The sequence below is a fragment of the Sabethes cyaneus genome, chromosome 3 (assembly GCF_943734655.1).
Source record: "Sabethes cyaneus chromosome 3, idSabCyanKW18_F2, whole genome shotgun sequence".
NCBI lineage: Eukaryota > Metazoa > Arthropoda > Insecta > Diptera > Culicidae > Sabethes > Sabethes cyaneus.
The window spans coordinates 171,265,373-171,282,446 of NC_071355.1; the positions used below are offsets into that span (position 1 = coordinate 171,265,373).

At 38.2% G+C, this 17,074-nt stretch overlaps 1 protein-coding gene across 1 annotated transcript in view; it reads left to right on the forward strand.

Moving 5' to 3' along the window:
* LOC128740411 (uncharacterized) overlaps nt 1–17,074 on the forward strand; it is a 57,646-nt gene that overhangs the window by 10,138 nt on the left and 30,434 nt on the right. The window lies entirely within an intron of this gene.

Sequence of the window (17,074 nt, forward strand, 5' to 3'; positions counted from 1 at the left end):
AACAAATTTGCACGCCACGCGATAGATTCATTGCGTCACTGCAGTTAAAATGAGTCCCACATTGTGGCTGTTCCAATGGATAATTAAATTCTTTCTACTGTAACCAACAGTGGTGAAAAGTGTGATTGCAGCACGCATCACTAATAGTCATGGACAAGGTACATTTACACGGTACCTGTTGGTGCCATTTATATACATGTAGACCCATTTCAACATGTTTGCATTCGCGTCGATAGAACGCTTCTCGACTGCGCGGATAGGCGGCTTTTGTGCCTCGATGCATTAGCTGTCAATTTCAATGTCAGCTTTAGGTACACGCTGAATTCGTTGCAGTGCTGCGTCTATTTACTGTCGAGCGCCGGTTAATGGTGCTTCTGCTACCACAATGCATCGTGCAGTCCACTTTTTGACGAACCGTTCCGGGTAGTAATCACTGACCCGGTCATCGCTACTACAACGATGTCATGTCATTTATGTTGCTTTTAAAAGAGGGGTGTTAATTTGCGCTAAGCGGGTGTTAAATTCACAAAATGAGTCAAAAAATGGACGCAATTAAAATACAGCATGCAGGCTGATGGAATAAATTGCATGCTACTCACCCCTTTCCTGTTTGTCATCCGGAGCTGCCCCATTTTGCTCATTTTCCTGTATTTTTACAATTTTTACCCTTATTGGACTATACCAAGCAAGACTTTGAGTAAATAAAACTAAGAAACCTAGTAATTTTATGTAACGAAGTTCGCAGAATCAAGTAGGGTTTCTCCCATTTAGTTTAGAAGACTTTTATTTGGTTGAATTCCCGTAGTCGGTTTAGTAACGGGAACTCAACCAGAAAACATAATGTGCTCTAAACTAAATGGGATAAGCCCTATTCGATTCTGCGGACTTCTTTACATAAGATTATTAGGTTATCTTAATTGCGGCCTTTTCATTATTGCGTACGTTATTCGGATTGCTTTTGCCCATAGTGCAGTAATTCAAGGTAGTTCATAATCGAAAATATCATAACTCATGGATCCTCAAGCATCGCAGAGAACTAATCATTTCAGTAGAAGTTTGCAGATCTGTAATAATCCTTTTTTCTATACCTTATACTGTTTTAATCTATGTTTTAATCTATTATACGGATTAATCTATGTAACTATGGTTTTTTTAAATACATATCAAAGTATCAAAGGGCACTTTAAACTTTCGTTTGAGGAAAACAGCTTTTGGCTCTCAAGGAAAAATTTAATTTTTCAGACGCATTCCAAATGGCATTTGTAGTACTTTCACAAGTACATGGTATAAATAGTGGGAAGTCCTCTATGGCCGGACACTAGGATTTCTCAAAAACAAAGATTGATAAAAATATTCGGAAAGCATGCAACAAGAGTAAATTGCAAGATTTCATGGTATGTATCCCAATTATGAGGTCTTTGTTTCAAAAGGGTAACAAATAAGAACTGTTCAACCATTAAAACAGAGAGCATCGAGTAAATTTCATAAAAGTGCAGTAGCAAATGTTTTTAATAAATAAAAGATGCGATATTTCTGAACGTCGGCTTGATAAAATTGTTTTCTGAAACAGTTTAAATTTGGCATAAAAATACAAGATTTTGAAGAAAATACTTAATTTTTTGAAACTGTATCGTGTCCTCTATGGCCGGACAGTAAAGTAATCAGCGAAATATACTTACTTTATCTAGAATTGCTTTGCTGAATCTTTGATTCCTATGTAAAATATAACTAGTTAAGCAATGCAAAAGGCAGAAAAAATCAGAAAAAAATTGCTGCAAAATATCAGTTTAATGTCAACCTATCGATATGCCTTGACAATGGAGTTGCCGCGTATATTTTTGCATGCATTGCACATTACCAGCACTCTCAACAAAATTTTTATGTGAATATAACTTTATTCAGTTTTTATACAGCAAACCTGACAGGACTGGAGTCACAAGGTCTGTCTTGGAGTTTTAAATTGTTCTAGAATCTTTTTCTTCTATTGATACTGGTTTCCCCATATTTTTCTACAAAATTTTATTTTTATAGTCAGCTTTTCTTCTTCTTTTTCGTTTTTCTCAAGCTGTATTCCGTTTACAAAACTCAAAAGCTATAAAAGTCTTGTCCAAGCACCTACCAACAAAACAAAAAAAGTTTGTTCCAATACGTTGTGTAGTTTCTGAGAAAAAGGTACATAAAGTTTGAAAATCGTGGTTTTTCAGGAGCGGCGTTTCATTCCGTCGAGGTTGTTCCACGCCGCACTGGAATGCTTATGTGTATGATCGTTTTTCGGCTACTTCCCGTGGTCGGATCATTACAAAATTACTATTAAAATAAGCGGGAAAGATTGCAGAATCAAAATCTGAAATAAAAAAATGATGAATTTTTCAAAATTTTTAGTCGTTGATGTCCCCTTAATAATACAATCTACTGCAAATGACACGAATATTTTATTCACAAGTGGTTAGTGCTAGATGAAGGTAATTCAGGAACATTAGATATGAATATGTCGTACAAGATTAGACCCTCGAACCTTGAGTAAGACATTTTTCGTTGAGGAAAAAAAGTTCCAATAGAATAGTATTCAGGTTTGCAGACTCGAATTTTATAATTTGCTCTGAGCAGTAAAATACCCATGGTGAAAATTAAACTGGCACTATTTTATTGAAAGTAATTCTCTCAAAAAGTTTGCTTATGCAGAAATGATCAACTGCACAAGACTCGGGGGAAATTGGGATATCTTAAGCATTCTTCGATAGCTTAGGAAAATACGACGAATTGCGATTTTTACTAATAGGGCATGTCAAAATAATTAGAGGAAATTTCAACCAGGGTATAAATATCCCTTCATCTTATATTTTTTATTTTTTGGTAATTGAAAGAACACTATTCAGTCAGCTTGGGCTACCTCATCGTGAAAGAAGCTTTGATTACCAATTTGTCCATATTTTTGCACGTCATCATTTTCGCCTGAATTCGTTAGAATAACATTTAAATTATTAATATTCGCAAATTACTTAGCTTTCAGTTCTATAGTTCATTTATTCAATTCAGTATTTATAGTTCAATTATTAACAAATTCATTGTCATCTCTTACTTCTATAATAGACTGCATAAGTTTCTAAAAAATCTTCTAAAGATTTGGACGTTAACTGATCGACGACGTTGACTAATCAATCTCAACTTTAACGATTTTGATAGCAAATGAAAGGTATTTTAATGAGCTATGCATAACATAGAGACCCCAATACTTTACATTTTTTTCTGCAAAACTAACAACCTTTTACATCGTATTTGATCAGTGTTTGCCAATAAGTCTGGAGTTCCTCAAGGAAGCAACATGAGATCTCTGCTTTTCTTGTTATTCTTTAACGATGTTGCGTTACTGCTGGGTGTTGGCTGCAACTTAGTGTACGCCGATGTCCTGAAATTGTTTGCTTCGATAGCAAGTATAGACGACTGCCGCCGCTTGCAAGATTTGCTTGATTTATTTACTGACTGGTGCAAACGGAACTGGCTCATTGTAAGCATAGCCAAATATGAAGCTATAAGCAGGCTTGCAAGAGCCTCACTCATGTGCTGTATTTGAGGTGAGCATGGCAACGAAACACTTCATTATTTTTTTCCTCATAGTGAGCCTTGAAGTGTTTCAACACGAAGCTCCCGAATCATTGGAAAACTGCACTTCATGAAATATTCCATTTGAAGAGCGCATGAAGAGCAGCTTTACTACACATTGATGATTGCACATTGAAAAATTTCAAAGGAATATTTGCTTTACTTTTTCAAATCTTCTACATTTACGCACAGTTACTCACATTCACATTTTATGTTTCATACGAATGCTATTTTTTGAAAATTTACACAACACAAAGATTCAGGAACTTATCCATTTCAGTGAGGTGACAACAGAGAATCGATTCGTCTGGATTCCGTGAATCCGGTATTCCGGGAAAGTGTTCCGGTTGGGAAGGTTTTTTTTATGTTTTTGGATATTAAAATCAAATCAAATTATGAAAAGCGTCAAATTTCTTGAAATTATTCCGGAAGGTAATTCTTCATTGCTTTGAAACAATTTGATGATTGGTCCTCGCTCCTCGGAATGGCCATTTTGCAACGGGTTCCCGTAGGGATCCGCATGACCATGGGTGTTTTTGGATAGAATATCGACAATATGGATATCAAAATTCATAAAAATACCCCAGACGGTCATTTGCCATTGTTTTGAGACATTTTGATGATTTATGATCGTACTATTGATAATGGTTGATGGTCCCGACGAGTTGGATTCGTGGTAGGATGCTAGCCTTACAAGCCAGTCGTCGAATATTCGAATCTCGGCTGGGAGGTGCTGCTATAGAGTCAGTAGGATAATTGCACTAGCCCCGTAAATGTCCTCTACTCCAATAGTCGATTGCGAAGTCTGTCGATAAATGAGGGTCAAGTTCTCAACAGGACGTTTATACCCATGGCTTTGCTTATTACTGATAAAAGTACCGCGGAAATTTCTTCCAGAATCGCCCAGAATTTGTATACCATTATTGCCGGTGTTGCAAGCCAAACACTTCTATGGCCGCATGAAGCCCTAAGGGAAACTGTTGCAGAATAGGCATTCCAAGTACCAATTATCATAATGAAGGATACCCGATCTGTCGATGTATGCATGTATGTATGTATGATGTATGGGGACTAGCACCTATCTCAGCAGAACAACCGTTGTGAAGTCTATGGTGGCTCGAAAACCACGTGACAAACTTGCGTTTGTTACGCCTGAAAATAAAAATCAGGCACAATGTAACGAGCCAATATCGTCCCTAGGGTGATAAACATTAGACGCGCTTGGAATCAAACGTCGGCCTTCGATGGAAACTGAAAGAACTTTTTCAATCACGTTAACATCAAAATCCATTCGGGTTGAGAAATGAATTGTTCCTGTTGTTTTACTCTCCTAAACAGAAATTTTGAAGCTGAAATTTGAAAAATTATTGAAAAATAGCATTATTTCCTTAATCTCAGATAAATTTGCCAATACCGGTTTTTATCAAAAGTGTCCAATATCGATCGCTCAACTTTCATCCCTCGTTGTAATTGTCCTTATATAGTTTAGTGATCTTAACATTTTATTGCTAATACTCGCCCACCTCTATGATTAACGTCACTACTGGCCTTACAAGCCAGTCATCGTGTGTTCGAATCCCGGGTTTGAGAGGCTTTTAGAGTCAAATTATCATAATCTGTCGTATAATAACAGAAGGCTTTGCTTCTATATCTCTACATGCTCTGGTTAATAGGTCTGACCGTTTTCATTTCATAAACCATCATTTGCTTTTATAGTGAAAACTGATAGGAAAATGGTTGCAAAAATAAATTTGAAGGTAAATTTATAATTAACATTTGTATAAGAAAATCGTAATTTATTGATTTACATTTACATACATCGTACATTTGCAATTCCTATAAAAAAAATTAAGGTGATAAAACATACTTGGCATTTTGAACTATGAATATTATAAACATAAACTGTACTAGTCCATAGATCATTCTTGAAAGTTGCTAGTAACAATTACTTATGGAGTTGTGAACATAATAGGTATATTTTGTAAAATAATGTTGCAGCAGAATTTCACAGAACAACATAAAAAAAACTATAGCGATGTGATGATGAAAAAACACATAATGTGATGATAAATTTATTCAAATTTAGCTTGAGTTTTGCTCTCTGAGGATTTTCGAACTTGCTGTAAATACTACTCTTCAAACTATGATGATGATACTACTATGATTATATACAAAACATAACAAATGTTTTAATTCCGGAAAACTTCCTCGTAATACCAGATTTGCGGAAACCAGTTGAACCAATTCCGACTCTGTTGTCACCATACTAGAAGTGGATATGTTCCTTAATCTTTGGGTACTAAGAGAATTCAAATTGGTCGAAAATTGCCAAAGTTACAAGCATTTTAGTTTGTGGTACCCGGGTACCCTTGTCGAGCACTTAACGGTTAATTTTGATGAAGGTCATGATTTCAATAAACAAGTTTAAATTTCTGCATCTCGTGATTTGTGCACTTTTATTGCCCAAAATCAACTTTAGCAAGATGCACAATTTTGAGTTTGAAGGCTTTTGAGCTGACTTGTGTGAGCGTGAAATATTTCGCTCCCGAAAACTCTGAATTTGCATTTCAAGGCAATCGGGAGGAGCTTTTTATTTCTACTCAGAGCGATATGGAAGCACAACGTAGCAGGCATGATACATATGTTCTTCGTTGCATTTGCACTTCACTATTGATGAAGATAAAAAATTTTTCAGAGTGAGCCATGGAACTGCTCATATGAGTTTGAAGTGTTTTTGCAAGCCTGGCTATAAGTTTACAAGGTCGAATATCATCGCTACGCATAGTGGACCGAGTTAAGCCCCAAACACAATGCATACGGATTTTACTACGTTGCGGCAATTTGACAGTTTTTACATGGGTTTTCTGTCAAATTTCCGCAACGTAGTAAAATCCGTATGCATTGTGTCTGGGCCTTTAGTGACCTTGGCGTCCTGTTTGACACCACTCTGACGTATAATTTACATCGTGAGTCAATTATATCCAAAGCATCTCGACAACTTGGTTTCATCTTTAAAATTGGATCGGGACTTTACAGATCCGCACCACCTTAAATCATTGTATTGCGCCGGAGAATCGTAGTCTGGTTTGGTTTCCTAAGCAGTCAACTTGGAACCTATGGATTGAACATGTGCAACGGAGATTTGTCCGATTAGCATTGAGCCACCTGCCCTGGCAATAGCAAAATCATATTTATGGCTAAAACTATCAAAGGCGAAATTGACTCGCCAAACCAGGGCTGTCCTGCACTCAATGCACCGATTTTGCTTATTTAACTGTCACACCTCAACCATTTGTGGGGCATTTATAGAGTCATATATCTATACCTATAAAAATGGATTTCTGTCTGTCTGTCCCTATGTTCCTTATATAATCGAAAACTACTGAAACGATCGGCGTGAAAATTTGCATATAGGGGTTTTTGGAGCCAGGGAAGGTTCGTATGAAGGTTAGAGACCCCTCCCCCCACTAAGAGGGGGGGGGGCACCCTTACAAATAAAACACAAATTTCTGCATAACTCGAGAACTAATCAAGCAAATGGAACAAAATGTTACATGTGGTTGTTTTTGGAGACAAGAATTGTTTCTATGGTGAATTGAGACCCCTCCCCACTTTAGGAGGGGGGGTTCCTATACAAATGAAATACAAATTGTCTTATAACTCGAGAACTGATTAATCAAATGGAACCTTATTTGGTATGTGGGTGTTTTTGGAGGCATGATTTTTTTCTATGATGAATTAGGACCCCTTACCTTTTAAGGAGGGGGGCTCCCATACAAATGAAATACAAATTTCCTCCTAACTTCAGAACTAATCAAGTAAATGGAATTTTTTTTCTATGGTGAATTGAGACCCCTCCCCTCTTTATGAGGGGAATAATGATCCCTCTCCCTTTTAAGAGGGGGGGGGCTTCCATACAAATGAAATACAAATTTCCTCGTAACTCGAGAACTAATCAAGCAAATAGAACCATATTTGGCATGTGGGTATTCTTGGAGGCATGCTTTTTTTCTGTGATGAATTAGGACCCCTCTCCCTTTTTAGGAGGGGGCTCCCATACAAATGAAATACAAATTTCCTCATAACTCGAGAAGTAATCAAGCAAATGGAACTAAATTTGGCATGAGGGGGGTTTTGGATGCAGGATTTTTTTTAATGATGGTTTGAGACCCCTCACCCCTGTGGTAGGGAGATAAGGACTCTCATACAAATAAAACAGAAATTTTTGCGTAACTCAAAAACTAATCGTACTCGAGAAATTTTAGACTCCTTCATAAAACATTAATCAATAACAAGACCACCAAAAACTATCAATAGTAACATTAGATAATTCAGCGCGAGACGGCCACAGGCCGCGAGTGTTGTCGGCGACCTGCCGTCGGAAGCGCCGGCCACTGCGGGGGGCAGTCCCCCGTAGAGATCACCTCTATCTAGGTTTATTTATTTCCCTAAATCTACTGACCTCTATTACTTTGCTTCAGTTGGGTCACCCCTGCGAAATGGTACTTTCTACAAAAAGATTTTCCGTGAAATGGTGCATCCCGCGTAAGGTTTTTCGCGAAATGGTATTCTCGAAACTTTATATTCCGCGTTATGCTCAACCGAGAATTGGTGTTCCGCAAAATGGTATTCGGCGAAATGGTTTGTAATGATGGCGAATATTTAAATGCTATCCGCTTTATTTTATCAGGCTAAGCAATCGGGGGAGTTGTTTTCTACTTTACGGTGAGGAAAATTTGTATATTAAAACACCCATGAACTCCAATACACCCATAACACCCATAACTTCCAATACTCAAGATTGTGACAAAGGTCATCCGAGATTCACGATTTATGTACAACACAGTTTAATTTATGGCAATACGATGTTTGTCGGGTCAGCTAGTTATCAATAAGAATGCTAAACTAAGTATAAGTCTATCTTAAGTATTTACGGCACACTCCCAGTTCACACTGGGTGGTGCACCAAGAAGGTGCGCTATCTGCGCACCACCTAATGTGAACTGGGAGTGCACCGTAAATACTTAAGATAAATCAATACTTACTTCAGCAATCTCATGGATAATCATTGACTCTATAAATGCCCCATACGTAACATTTCAAATTTTGCTTGACTGAGGTATTACAGTTAAATAAGCAAAATCGGTGCACCGAGTGCAGGACAGCCCTGGCCCAAACTTGCTATCCATGATTAAGTTTCGCGCATCGACCATTGCGATCAACGGCACTGTGCCAGACGGGGTTCATCGGACTGCGTTTGGAATTAGCGAGCCAATAATTGGATGTATCACGACCTGTTCAAACGTGGAGGAATTATTTGATTTAAGTGAACAGTCACACTTGTTCATGAGAGATAGCGTAGATTTAATTTAGGATTTATTTAGTTTTTATTCAAGTAGACAATCGTAAGTAAGGTCAGATGAATTATGTGCAATAAATAAACAATCATAGATAACATTTAAAAAAGTAGAAGGTTGAACCGGAGACACTATTGCTCTATCCACGTAGGACTACGCTAAGCTGTTAATTATAGAAATTTTTACCATTTTTAAATGGTAGCGAAAATGGGTTTCGTTTTATATGTTTCTATAAATCCATGGCGTACACTGGCCACTAGGACAGGTCCTCGTCTATAGCCCGGATGTCGCTGGCTAAGCTGCGTCGCTATGAGGCTCTGGATCTGCCTCTTCTTCGTTGTCGTTGCAGATTCCAGTCCAGTGCTTCTCTGCAGATCTCGTTCGCTCCTCTTCTCAAGGTTTGTTCGATCCACTTCCACATACGTTCTCGAATTACTGATGCTACCGGCCGTTGATGACATCGACGATGGAGTTTCTCGTTGGTTATCCAATTGTCAAGCCACCAGGCGCGAATGAAGGATTAATAAATACCTGCAGCAGTACTATTAAATTGGTAGGTTTGTCAGTGTCCACTGTCAGTCTATGGTAGTAAACATTATGCTCAACCCCTTCGAAAATACTCCGAGATTTGCCGTGGTGGACGTCGGCACTGGTTTGCTTCTATCACATTGACCGAGTAGATAAGTCTCTTTTCTCGGCGGTAGAAATATTGAGCAGTCATACAAATAATAATCGTCGCACGGGGAAGTGTATGAGGCGTATACGGGAGTGATAGAATTGAGAGAATAAAATAGAATTAGGTATTAGACTACGTAGTATAGCGGGTGGCGGTAGTTTAGTTAATAAAACACTCGGGTGCCAACCGAGAGAACCTGCTGTTGCCCCAAAATATCTCTCTCTCTCTGTCTCTCTCTCAAGTAGCATTTTCACCTCGTATGCCAGAGTAGATCAAGACTTCCTTGGACGATGTGTGTTGTTCGCCAGTATCCGATCAACGGACCTCGCTCAGCCCCTGGATTTCAAGTTTCGCGAGGGAGTAAGTTGAGCCAGCTTACCCTGCTAGGCAAGAGACAGTAGATTCCATGTTCCGAATCGTGTCCGTGTTTTCATTAAAATTCAATTCAATTCTCTTTACCCCTATTTCCTAAAACTTTCAAGTAATCAATCGCTAGTGCTGTAATAATAACCGGAATAATAACCGATTTCAGCCGATACTATTAAAACTTGTTTAAATGTTTGAACAGAGTAAACGTTTACCCACAGGCGGTAGAAAATGCATAAATTCTTAAAAGCATCTTCCTTCGTTTTCAAGATTTGTAATTGTGCCGCTATCGGTACTTGCACGATTGAAACAAGAATTTATTATTGATTTAGCACAATGGTGTGAAACACACTCAACAGCACTATGGAAGTACAAATGATTAGCTTAACACTTATGATAATAAATTTAAGTCTCGTGCAGTCTTGCTATTTTAGCACTTAAGCAGCAGCCGTATGATGATAGGAGATAACAGAGAACAGAGCTATTTTGATAATATATTTCAGGTTTTTAACCAAATCATACAGATAGCTCAGACATTTTTTTGGGAATATCTGGATCTGATGATGGGAAATAATCCCAGAGCGGACGAAAATCACGACAAACGTCATTGTGCCAATACTGCGACACAGACTGAAAACAGTACCTGTTGGTCAACATTAACGTAGAATAAAACTACAAAATGTTGAATAGTTTTCGGCACAAGTAACCAACGTTTGCAGTCTCAAATCGAACATTTTTCCGAAATAAGAAATACCAACGATATTCATTTTGCTATATCTGGTACGGTTGGTTACTGAAACCATAAGTTTTAGGAGTAATTTCCTCCAGTTACAGGTACCTAACGGTGCACATTTCTTTGTCGTAACAACAAACGAGAGGCATCGTTGGCTCAGTATGTGATGGATTTCGCAACCTACTAACTGTTAGTTGACCGGTACTATGCACCACAGCCGATGCGTTCGGATCGTTTCAGAATGCATCTTCTACGATATAGGTACAAAGAAGCAAGAAATTTATGTGCACTCAGATGCTATAAATTTGTGTCTCTCACACGCGGCTTATTGTACTCTCACCGGCGAATACCGCAAGTCACTGGACGTAACTTTTTGCCATTACTATCGGGTGGGGGATCTGCCTACCGTTTTCATCTAGAAACTAGGTGCACCCGACAGACAGCTGGTGCTTAGTGAGCGTTTAACGTGAAGTCGTTTTGAAATTATAATCAAGTGTCAAAACAGTTCAAGCACCTTGTCAAAACAATAGCCCCTAAAGCCATTAGTCCCCCTTTGACTGCAACCAGGCGAGGATAGCCAGTTCACCTCAAAGAACCAAATTTGCGTTCTGGTCTAGTGAGTGCATACATTTTTGTGTCGTATCCCCTACTTTCTAGGGAACACCCAATCAAAATTGTGTTAAAGTGATTACATAGTTTACATTATTTGAGCATTTGCCATTCTAATATGATGTAGCTCCTTACAATAATAAAACTGTTTAACAAAAACTTAGGGAAGAACAAAATTATGAGAATTACCTATTATGACTTTGCGTCAAAGCTTTCAAATCGGATGCTAAACGGGTAAATCTCAAGTTTTTTTTATGGCTATGTAGTCATACTCAAGACATGCGACATACACCACTGAACCGGAACCAAACTGAATGAACCTAGTTGGCAATTGAAGGGTTGTGTAGAATCAACGCATAATTGCTGAAAGGAAGTGACACTATATTTCATTGTCATTGCCCATCATAATCGACAGGTAGGTGAAGCGCAGTGCAATCGTTGTAATGAGATAGCCTCGGCAACATGGTTTGAAAATATACGAGCGATGAAACTTTTGATTTTCGTTTCGTACTGGGCATTGTGTAAATCAGACTTGTCGGGTTTGTATGTTACCTTGCCGAAGAAATAGAATTTATTGTTGGGAGGTTGGGACTATGCAAGCAGAATCGGAGTTAAGCAATAGGATGCAGTGCATACAAATGTTAACACTGCTGGCCGATTACCTAGTTTAGATTAAGACTGTGCGAGATCTCGCAAAATTTCGTGTTTGCCGAAATTTAACGAAACTGGACGAAATTTACCATAACGTTAACTGTAGTTTAATGGTAATCTGTAATAAAACCTACACACTAAAAAAAAATACCGAATTCGGCAAAATTTTGCCGAAATTTCAACATCCGAACGTTCGGCAAAAATGTCGTTGGTGCAAATCGACGTTTATGGATCTTTAGTAAAATTTGGTAACATAAAAAAATTTGCCGAACGGTCGACTGTTGAGATTTTGGCAAAATTTTGTCGAACTCGGTGCTTTTTTTAAATGTGTATGGTAAATTTCGTACGACTTCGATAAACATGAAATTTCGCAAAATCTCGCACAGCCTTAGTTCAGATAACAGCTACTTTTCTTATTGAGAACATTAGTTTCGGTTGAGAACGTTTGGGAAAGTTAGAAGAATTCCGCCCAATTATATCAATTTTAATACATTTTACTTAACACAAAGGTTAACCTTTAAATGCGCAATGTTGCTTTAAAACAACATGGTGAAAAACATCCCCAGAGTAAATTATGTTTACCGCCTTTAGATAAGTAAGTTTTCTTTATAAATGAATTTTTTCGGCGTGCGCATTTAAGGATTAACTAAAACTCATTTTGCCTGAAATTTTATTGCTGAAAATACCTTCTAATTACTTTTTCTAATACACGGACGGTCGTCTTCGGAGAACCTCGATTCCGTACACCTTTTCTTTATCTTCAACGTCAATAATCAATTGCATAAAGTTGCAATAATCATCATGCTCAGTTTCATTTGAAGATTTCCATTATTTCCGGAAAATAAAGAATAATTATTTATCTACCGATGTTATTAGCTACCGAATTTGTCTTACTTAACAGAGAGTAACCTTGTCTTCAAATTTTTGAACGTTTGCCGTTTTCTTCGAGGGGCAAGACACTTCATAATATTATCATAATATAAATATATTAGGCCCTATTAAAACCCTATAAATGTATAAATAAATGTAACTTTATAGGGCTTTAGGTTATATTATGGGTGGGAAAGGTCAATATATTAAGGTTGGAAAAATATTTCCATAGGGAAAAGTAATATATTTTCAACAGTGTCTTGCCCCTCGGTTTTCTTCGAGTGAAAATATAAATCAACAGCAACACTTTCCGTCCGCAAAGATTATTTGGCACCAAATCAGACATTTTCGCAAAACTAAAAATAGGATAAGGAACGAGTTAAGCAGTGTCACCTATTTTAATCAGTTGAACATAAATGAGCCGAAAATGCACTTTTTTATTCATATTTTCAAAATCTTTTGATAGGATCGTCTTCACAAATCACTTAACCATACATTTGATTCACACAAACACAATTTACTGGGTTTCCGACAAGAAATATGATGAATTAAAAATTGTTGTCCAAAAACGTACATTTTTCAGCTGCTCTTCAGCAATCGCCACCTCGCTACTAACGAATTCATCAAATTTTCAGCACTGATTACAACCACTCTGAAAGTCAAGCACTCAATTGTCACATACCATATTATTCAGTCTCTTTTTTTCTATTATCTAAGGCTTTGTCACTAGCCAAAAGTTTTATTATTTTCTAACAAAACTGAAAACAAATTCTGAATTGACGGAACCTGTTCACCACTAGCAGCAGCTGCAGCACAACTGATGAACTATCGTGTTGCCAAGACACTGTTTCGGTTCTGGAAATAAGAATTTTAAGTTTGAAATTAACTGAAACCTCCTATGGTGAAAACGTGGTTCAATACTTTCAAGAGAAATGTATGTTCTCTTTTGTTCTCCCACCATCCTTATGAACAGCGAGTGAGACGTCAAACTCGCAGTTTCCCATAAGAACACTAGCGAATAAAAGAGACGACGAATTTGCCGAACGGTGCGGTGAGTGTATGCCCCGATAAACAATTTAGACAGATGGCATTTTACGCATCTATGCCGATACGCTATGCCGATTACGCAGCAGATGCTGATTAGTAGGTCGCGGATAGGAACGCGAACTTACTGAATAGGGGGAAAAGTTCAAGGGATTTTTTAAGGGGACGTAAAAAAAATCAGATTTCAGGATTGCTTAAAAAAGCACCTTGCGGGTGAAAATAGGTTCGGTCTGTTCAAAATTAGTTCCGCCGCACCAACTTTTAAAGCGAAAAATCAAAAGTTTAGCTCAACAATAGTGTCTTCCAATGGTAACAGCTTGAAGAACTAAAGATAGCAAGAAGATTGGTATGCTGATATCCCCCACTTAGTCAACCCATCGCTTGTAATAAGGTAAAACCATCAGTGACCCGCTTAGACTGCTTAAAAGTAGTTCTTTACCCTATATAACACTAAAACTGGAGCCAACTCTCATTCTCTCTCGCTTTCTCTTTCGCTTTCTCTTTCTCTTTCTCTTTCACTATATTTTTCTTTGTCTCGTGCTCTTTCTATTTTTCTCTTTAATTCTCTTTCTTTCTCTCTCTTTCTACTTCTTTCTATTTCTTTCGATTTCTTTCTCTTTCTTTCCTTTTCTCTCTCTTTCTTCCTCTTTGTTTTTCTTTCTCTCGCTCTCTCTCTCATGCGCGCTCACAAAAGAACTAACATTCCCTAACATTTGATTATTAACGGTTTCATAATTATTTCCTATAAATAGTTAAATTCAATATCGAATACATCCCATTTTATTTTTTGACAAATGGATCGTGACTGTGTATGTAATCTCATTTTCTGAAATAACTATTGAACAAAGAAATAACTATACTCCACAGCAGGATTACTTCGCACCGACTCCATTCAACTCAATCTGAGCCACTCGTCACCAATTTCAAACAAATCACTCTCCGCTTTCAGTTATTACTGCGCCAACTATCGTCCACAGTACCTTCCGCTCGAACACGACAAAGGCGCGTATGTCCTACGTGAGCTGCGTCACAGCTTCAAGTCCATAAAGAACTGCTAGTCTAATAAGAATTTTGTACATCGTCAGCTTCGTGCGGCGGCGTACGCTTCCTGATCGTACGTTTTGCGAATTTCCCGCTTGAATGCGCAACTTGATCTCTTTACTAGTGTTGTTGTTGAGCGAGTACCTTGCAAGTCGTAAGGGCCTGCACAGTGTCGTCGTCCTGAAAGTACAAACAAGTTAGATAAAAACATCTCGGTCGGTGGTTTCTACAGTTGACGTAGGTAGAGACACAATTTGTGTATCTAAAAATAACCCAAAACCAGATACGTCGCTGCATTAATAAGGCGGGTTGCGCAGTCTTCTTTTGTCCAGCACCTCTATGGTTCAAAGGTACAAGTACCAGCGAGCCACACGCCCTGGCGGGTGTTGTGGGTTCGAATCCGGATATAATCTCTGATTATAGCTTGGTTCGACCCATGCACCTTCCAACATTAGACAAGAGGTAGGAGTCACAACGACGAGTTGTTAAGCGTAGCTACCTATTACCCCCCCCCCCCCTTAACTTTCCACTCTTTCCCCTCCATTTTCCAAAAAAATTTCATTACTTTTCCCTACCGTCCCTTCATCAATTGTAGGACCATCGGTTCAAAAAATATTTTAAAAAACCTAGGAGTTAGCTACCCTTGATGAATATCTGCTTTTCTTTTCGATGCCCGCTCGTCGGATCACACCCTTAAAAGCCATGTTGAACAGCATGCTGGATAAGCCGTCACATTGTCTCAACCCGCGTCTCGGAGGTACTCGAGAGTGCACCCAGATTCGCATGAAACACATCACTCGTTCCAATACAGTTCAATACAGTCGCGTCAGTATATCCGAAAAACCGTTTTCGGCATTATCTGCCATAGTTGGTCGATCGACTGTATCGCACGCTGCTTTGAAATCAATAGAGATGTGATATGTGGGGACATTGCACTCCCGACATTTTTACAAGATCTGTTGGATGGTAAAAATCTGGTCCGTAGTTGCGCCAGCCCCCATAAAGCCCGCCTGGTAATTCCCTACGAAACCCTGTGCTATCGGCGGAGCAGGATGGGCTGGGAGAGTGCCTTGTACATTCTTCCGTTGATCGCCTTCCAATCTATCACGCGACTCTGCAATCTGCCCAACACTACAAAACTCGTTCTCAAGCAATTAGTCAATCCCGGTGTAGTGGTTTGCATTCACGCCTCTCTCGCCGAGGAACTTTTTTTTCTCTCCTGTAGAGCCATATTACAACTGCGTCCATTGATAAGGAATATTGTTGTACGACCATATTTGATTTGGTGCTAGTAAGATATCCTATCACAACTAAGATGTGATGGACAATGATTAACATAACACACGCTACCAGTCGTTTTATAAAGCCTAATACCCTACCAGGATCGCTTTGCCAAATTTCGAAAGGCTCTAGTAACCCCTTTCCAAATATTGACATCCTTTGATTGAATAGTGCTCCACAATTACAGAGTATATGTTCAGTAGTAGTTCTATATCTAATCGGCAAAAACGACGTTCAGTAGTATCATTTTTACCTATTTTGTTTAAGGGGAAACCGAAAGTGGCTCAAAGATGGCTGGGTAAATGGCTACCATTCGAAGCATGTATTGTTTTGCACCTTAAAAATGCATCTGTATTGGCAGAGTACGCTTTCGCCACGTAATCAGTGCTTCCAGCGCTGTTATAATTTCCTAAAACTTGTAATTCAATTTATCGATCTGCTATGTATCAATAAACGCTTAGCAAAACATAATTGCTAATGGAAAATAAATTTAACTAATCAGATCGATCATTACGTGTTCATAAAAGCGACCAATGTATAATTTGGAATTAGGGTAGAAGTACCAAATATCGTAGTAGCACCCATTATGGTAATACGAAAGTGTTTTTTAAAATTTTAGGACGGATAACATGCTTTTTTGATCCTGAAATATGTTTTAAAACAAGAACTAATTCTTCTGTACTAATTTCTTAAATTATTTTTAGGCTAAATATGTTTCTTCTGTGAAAAACCATAGTTTGAAAATTTCGTGTTAATGAAAGACTTGATTCTTAGCAATTCGCTAAGGTACACGTAATCATAATTAAGATGTTTTCGATATTTAAACTACATTTTCCGTAAACAAAA